Source organism: Acanthaster planci, unplaced genomic scaffold (assembly GCF_054643075.1).
Source record: "Acanthaster planci isolate LZ-2023a unplaced genomic scaffold, COTS_SCS Contig131, whole genome shotgun sequence".
Taxonomy (NCBI): Eukaryota; Metazoa; Echinodermata; class Asteroidea; order Valvatida; family Acanthasteridae; genus Acanthaster; species Acanthaster planci.
This window is the reverse complement of record NW_028257753.1, coordinates 38040-45145: the sequence shown is the minus strand read 5'-3', so window position 1 is coordinate 45145 and position 7106 is coordinate 38040. Positions and strand designations below refer to the sequence as shown.

Here is a 7106-nt window from a genome sequence, read left to right as displayed (position 1 = left end):
TTCACGAGAGCCCTCCTGCGGGGTACACTATTAAACGTGGATTTCAAGTCAGTTTTGGGGCGGCCGTGTCAGACATGCAGCCCAGCAGCCAATCCTCGGCCACAGGGGAAGCGCTCGTTCACTCTGCCGTCAGTTCCTCTGCCGAGTCCGAGTGCCGCCGGGCCCGCCGGTGGTCCTCCCCCGGTCTCCTCCTCCAAGGCCGGTCCGCCCGAGGGCCACCGGGCGGCGCCGGCCGGCCCTCCGCGCTCGACCTCCTCCCCCGCTGCTGGACCCCACCCTAAGCTCTCCCAGAAGCCGCTCCCACAGCAGCGACGTCGTCCCGACCCTGCCCGCCAGGATAGGCCCGTCTGCGGGCGCGGGCAAATCCCTCGGATCGAAAGCTTTAGTTTTAGCAGATCACAGCAAAGCGGCTGCTCTACTGGGCACGACACCCCAATCCATACCCAAGTCGTCTGCAAGTGATCTGGCGTCCCTCTCGAGACGGCGGTTCGGCTTGCGCCGGAGTTCCCGGCCCCCGGGCAGGGGCCGCGGGCGGAGTCGGCCCGGCCCCCCTCCAGGCAAGAGCGGGTGGGCGCTGACGCGGGCCGCGCACCGGCAGAGATTTCGACTTAGAGGGCTTTTAGCCGTAATCTCTCGGGTGGTAGTCTCGCACCACCGGCCTCTCGACCGAGCGCCTGAACCAGGGGTCCGAATCTGCGGTTACCTCTCGTACTGAGCAGGATTGCCGTGACGGCGACCTCTCATCAGTAGGGTAAAAACTACCTGTCTCACGGCGGGTCCAAAGCCAGCTCACGTTCCCCCATTGGTGGGTGAACAATCCAACGCTTCGCAATGATAGGAAGAGCCCGACATCGAAGGACCAACCAGCAACATCGGTATGAACGCTTGCCTGCCACTACCCAGTTATCACTGTGGTAACATTTCTGATACCTCTCGCTTCAAACTGCGAAGCTCAAAAGGATCGATAGGCCACGCTTTTACGGTCTGTATTCATGCTGAAAATCAGATTCAACGAGGCTTTTGCCCTTTTGCTCCGCGCGAGGTTTCCGTCCTCGCTGAGCTCGCCTTAGGACACCTGCGTTACCCTTTGACAGATGTACCGCCCCAGTCAAAGCCCCCCGACTGAAGCTGTCGCCGGGAGCGGGTGGCGGCCGGCCCGCGTAGCGCCGGAAGACTGGGCCAGCTCCCCGCCTCACCGGCTAAGTAAAGAAACCACGAGAGTAGTGGCATTTCAGCGTCGGGCCTGGGCCCTCCCCACCTATCCCACACCCCTCCGTGTCTCTTCACAAGGTCAGACTAGAGTCAAGCTGATTCTGCCAAGCCCGTTCCCTTGGCTGTGGTTTCGCTAGATAGATAGGGACAGTGGGAATCTCGTTAATTCCCATTCATGCACGTCATTAATTAGATGACGAGGCATTTGGCTACCTTAAAAGAGTCATAGTTACTCCCGCCGTTTACCCGCACTTCGCTGAATTTCTTCACTTTGACATTCAGAGCACTGGGCAGAAATCACATCGCGTCAGCGCCCCGGCTGCAGACGTCGCGATGCTCTGTTTTTCATTAGACAGTCGGATTCCCCCTGGTCCGTACCAGTTCTGAGCCGGCTGCCGGGCGCCGGCCGAAGCGGCCGCAGCGAGGACTGTCCCACGAGGCGGGGCCCCCAGGCCGGTCCGGGCTCGCCCAGCGCCTTAGCTCCGGACCAGCCGATTCCAGGGATCCCGCCCCTTAGCAAGAAAAGGAAACTCTTCCCGGGTCCCCGACCGGCGTCTGGGGCTCGCTTGCTTCGCAGATCGGACCGCCAAGGAGGACGGAGGGCTCCACCTGCGGGTTTGGGAATATTGACCCGATTCCGTTTCGCCCGGGGGGCGAGGCCCCGGCCCCGCGAGGAGGGGGGCGCCCGCCTCCGCTGGGAGCGGAACCTCCCTGGGGCTTAGGATCGACTGACCCATGTACAACTGCTGATCGCATGCAAGCCTTCTCCGCCACTCGAGGATCTCACTCCAATATTTGCTACTACCACCAAGATCTGCGCCCGCGGCGGCTCCACGCGGCCTGGCAGCCGGCGCTTCGACGCCCACCGCGGCGGCCCTCCTACTCGTCGGGGCGTACCAACCGGCCGGCGGTCCCACTCGCTCTCTGCCCCGACGGCCAGGTGTGGGCGGCACTCTCAGTGCCATTCATTTTCAGGGCTAGTCGACTTCCATGGCCACCGGCCTGCTGCCCGTATTAAGCTACGCCTTTTCTGGGCTCTGATGAGCGTCGGCCCCCAAATGCGGCGCCCAAGCCGGGCGGGTCCTCTCGCCCCACCTGAGGTCGATGGGTTCGCAATAGGCCTCGGCCTCTCACTCTCTCTCTCGCCTCTCAGGGCCCGCCCGGCGCCTCGGCGGCTGCCAGGAAGGAGGGCTTCCCTCCCGCGGCCCTCCTCTTCTCTCTCTCGGCGCTGAGCGCCCGCTCCCTCTCCGGCGGTCCACTCGGAGATTCTGACACGGGGCCGGCGGCACTCGGTCCCCGTTGGCCGGGTCCGGGCCTCCCCTTTTTCTTTCTCGGCCCTGCCTGCCTGCCTGGCCCTCCTTTCCCGGCGCGCTCCCTCGAGGCCGCCTGTGTCTTTCTTGTTCGGTTTGGGGCCACGACCGGCGCTCGTTTGTGGGGCGGAGACTCAGCGCCGACCCCCCCCCGGGGCACGACCCGCCCGCCCGGTGCCCCCCCCCTACCTGCCTGCCTTTGCCCGCAGATCTCCCGTATCATCCTCGCCAGAGAGCGGGGGGAACCTGCGCCGCAACCTACCAGTCTCTTGGAGTCCCCTTGTTGCCGCCTGCAGCCAGTGTCCTCGCTGGGGCCTCCCGGCGGGGCGGTGCGCTGCCACTTTTTCCGCACCTCCCGTCCCGGGGCTCTCCGGCAGGGCCGGCCGCGGCCCGGAAGCGGCCTTTCCGACACCTCTGGGCAAGGCCGGGCGGGCCCGGCCGACGCTCTTCTGGGCATGAAGGGTCGGGCCGGCCCGCGCAGAGAAACGCCGTTAACGGAGCGCCCGGAGGGCTTCCCGGCGGGACGGCGAGCAGCCACTTTCCTTGAGCTGCTCCAGAGCGGGGCTTGTCCAGACCCCAGGGGGAATCGCTCCGGAGGCTTGGGCTCCACCCTGCAGGAATTGGCCGTATTGTATGGACAATATATGGCTGTACTGATTTCTGGCAGCTGGAGCTGAGCTCCAGACCACCCTCCCCCTATAAATAGGCAAACCAGGGAGTGGGGGTTACGGTCCAAAACGCTCTCATTGAAATACGCACGTTTTGGGGCCCAACTTGACCCGGGGCAAAGCCCTCTCAGAGGCCTTGGGTGGGGGCCGGCGAGCCGATGGACGCCATGCCTGAAGCGCCCGGCCCCGCTCTCCCGCGGGCAACCCCGGACATCCGAACCTCTCGGACCAGGTTTTCCGAAAAAGGCGATTCACCGCGCCGCACAACCGCAACCCCGCCGGCATGGAGCCGTTTTCGCCCCGCCCCGGGGAAGCATGTCGGAAATGCACGGCTTTAGAGGGTCCGCGTGCGGCTGCGGCGGGTTTTTTTTCCCAAGGACGGTAATTCCGCCGGGCAGACACCCTCCCCCCTATAAAAAGGCAAACCAGGGAGTGGGGGGTTAAGGTTCAAAACGCTCTCATTAAAATACGCACGTTTCGGGCCCAACATACCCCGACGAGAGACTCTCTCGAGAGCCGGGGTGCCTCGCCGACGCGATTGCAAGTGGGGACGAGTCGGTTTTTGCGCCCGAGTCGGGTCGAAACCGGAGATCCGACCTTTCGCGCACCACCAAGTCCGGGGAAGAAATCTTCAGCGGGCGCCCACGCAACGCCGCCCGTCCGACACCCACAGCGGGACCGGCGCCGCCAGCTGCGAGACTCCGCCCTCGGGCCCGAGGCCCCGGTCCCTACCCGCCCGCTGGCACGTGGCGCCACTCCCATTAGAGCCCTCCTGCGGGGTGCACCTTCGGCCTCGGATTTCAAATCAGGTTTTGGGCGGCCGGATAAGCCTCGCGGCCCGGCAGCGTATCCCCGGCTCTCGCCGGTGGGGCCGAGTCAGTTTTTGCGCCCGAGTCGAAGCATAACTGGAGATGAGCCCTTTCGCGGTCAACGAAGTCCGAGGAAGAAATCTTTTGCGGGCACCCTCGTAACGCTCCCCGTCCGGCACCCACGGCGGGACCGACGCCGCCCGCTGCCAGATGCCGCACTTGGGCTGGAAGCCATGGTTCATCCGTGCCGAGCAGCTGATCGCACGATGGCATTGGGACCGACTTGGCAACTCCCCGAGAGCCCTCCTGCGGGGTACACTATTAAACGTGGATTTCAAGTCAGTTTGGGGCGGCCGTGTCAGACATGCAGCCCAGCAGCCAATCCTCGGCCACAGGGGAAGCGCTCGTTCACTCTGCCGTCAGTTCCTCTGCCGAGTCCGAGTGCCGCCGGGCCCGCCGCTGGTCCTCCCCGGTCTCCTCCTCCAAGGCCGGTCCGCCCGAGGGCCACCGGGCGGCGCCGGCCGGCCCTCCGCGCTCGACCTCCTCCCCCCGCTGCTGGACCCCACCACCCCTCTCCCAGAAGCCGCTCCCGCAGCAGCGACGTCGTCCGACCCTGCCCGCCAGGATCGGCCCGTCTGCGGCGCGGGCAAATCCCTCGGATCGAAAGCTTTAGTTTTAGCAGATCACAGCAAAGCGGCTGCTCTACTGGGCACGACACCCCAATCCATACCCAAGTCGTCTGTAAGTGATCTGGCGTCCCTCTCGAGACGGCGGTTCGGCTTGCGCCGGAGTTCCCGGCCCCCGGGCAGGGGCCGGGGGCGGAGTCGGCCCGGCCCCCCTCCAGGCAAGAGCGGGTGGGCGCTGACGCGGGCCGCGCACCGGCAGAGATTTCGACTTAGAGGCGTTTAGCCGTAATCTCTCGGGTGGTAGTCTCGCACCACCGGCCTGTCGACCGAGCACCTGAACCAGGGGTCCGAATCTGCGGTTCCTCTCGTACTGAGCAGGATTGCCGTGACGGCGACCTCTCATCAGTAGGGTAAAACTACCTGTCTCACGGCGGTCCAAAGCCAGCTCACGTTCCCCATTGGTGGGTGAACAATCCAACGCTTTGCAATGATAGGAAGAGCCGACATCGAAGGATCAAACAGCAACATCGCTATGAACGCTTGGTTGCCACTACCCCGTTATCACTGTGGTAACATTTCTGATACCTCTCGCTTCAAACTGCGAAGCTCAAAGGATCGATAGGCCACGCTTTCACGGTCTGTATTCATGCTGAAAATCAGATTCAAACGAGCTTTTGCCCTTTTGCTCCGCGCGAGGTTTCCGTCCTCGCTGAGCTCGCCTTAGGACACCTGCGTTACCCTTTGACAGATGTACCGCCCCAGTCAAAGTCCCCGACTGAAGCTGTCGCCGGAGCGGGTGGCGGCCGGCCGCGTAGCGCCGGAAGACTGGGCCAGCTCCCCGCCTCACCGGCTAAGTAAAGAAACCACGAGAGTAGTGGCATTTCAGCGTCGGGCCTGGGGCCCTCCCACCTATCCCACACCCCCCCGTGTCTCTTCACAAGGTCAGACTAGAGTCAAGCTGATTCTGCCAAGCCCGTTCCCTTGGCTGTGGTTTCGCTAGATAGATAGGGACAGTGGGAATCTCGTTAATCCATTCATGCACGTCATTAATTAGATGACGAGGCATTTGGCTACCTTAAAAGAGTCATAGTTACTCCCGCCGTTTACCCGCACTTCGCTGAATTTCTGCACTTTGACATTCAGAGCACTGGGCAGAAATCACATCGCGTCAGCGCCCCGGCTGCAGACGTCGCGATGCTCTGTTTTTCATTAGACAGTCGGATTCTCCTGGTCCGTACCAGTTCTGAGCCGGCTGCCGGGCGCCGGCCGAAGCGGCCGCAGCGAGGACTGTCCACGAGGCGGGCCCCACGCCGGTCCGGGCTCGCCCAGCGCCCTAGCTCCGGAACAGCCGATTCCAGGGATCCCGCCCCTTAGCAAGAAAAGGAAACTCTTCCCGGGTCCCCGACCGGCGTCTGGGGCTCGCTTGCTTCGCAGATCGGACCGCCAAGGAGGACGGAGGGCTCCACCTGCGGGTTTGGGAATGTTGACCCGATTCCGTTTCGCCCGGGGGGCGAGGCCCCGGCCCCGCGAGGAGGGGGGCGCCCGCCTCCGCTGGGAGCGGAACCTCCCTGGGGCTTAGGATCGACTGACCCATGTACAACTGCTGATCGCATGCAAGCCTTCTCCGCCACTCGAGGATCTCACTCCAATATTTGCTACTACCACCAAGATCTGCGCCCGCGGCGGCTCCACGCGGCCTGGCAGCCGGCGCTTCGACGCCCACCGCGGCGGCCCTCCTACTCGTCGGGGCGTACCAACCGGCCGGCGGTCCCACTCGCTCTCTGCCCCGACGGCCAGGTGTGGGCGGCACTCTCAGTGCCATTCATTTTCAGGGCTAGTCGACTTCCATGGCCACCGGCCTGCTGCCCGTATTAAGCTACGCCTTTTCTGGGCTCTGATGAGCGTCGGCCCCAAATGCGGCGCCCCAACCCGGCGGGTCCTCTCGCCCGACCTGAGGTCGATGGGTTCGCAATAAGCCTCGGCCTCTCACTCTCTCTCTCGCCTCTCAGGGCCCGCCCGGCGCCTCGGCGGCTGCCAGGAAGGAGGGCTTCCCTCCGCGGCCCTCTCTTCTCTCTCTCGGCGCTGAGCGCCCGCTCCCTCTCCGGCGGTCCACTCGGAGTTCTCCCACGGGGGCCGGCGGCACTCGGTCCCCGTTGGCCGGGTCCGGGCCTCCCCTTTTTCTTTCTCGGCCTGCCTGCCTGCCTGGCCTCCTTTCCGGCGCGCTCCCTCGAGGCCGCCTGTGTCTTTCTTGTTCGGTTTGGGGCCACAACCGGCGCTCGTTTGTGGGGCGGATACTCAGCGCCGACCTCCCCCGGGGAACGACCCGCCCGGCCGGTGCCCCTCGCCTACCTGCCTGCCTTGCCCGCAGATCTCCCGTATCATCCTCGCCAGAGAGCGGGGGGAACCTGCGCCGCAACCTACCAGTCTCTTTGGACTCCCCTTGTTGCCGCCTGCAGCCAGTGTCCTCGCTGGGGCCTCCCG

General features: G+C 64.6%; 2 pseudogenes; both read right to left on the bottom strand.

Annotated features, from left to right (window-relative positions):
- Positions 1-361: 361 nt before the first annotated feature.
- Positions 362-1735, bottom strand: LOC147795201 (large subunit ribosomal RNA; annotated as a pseudogene).
- Positions 1736-4647: 2912 nt separating this feature from the next.
- Positions 4648-6005, bottom strand: LOC147795200 (large subunit ribosomal RNA; annotated as a pseudogene).
- Positions 6006-7106: the final 1101 nt, after the last annotated feature.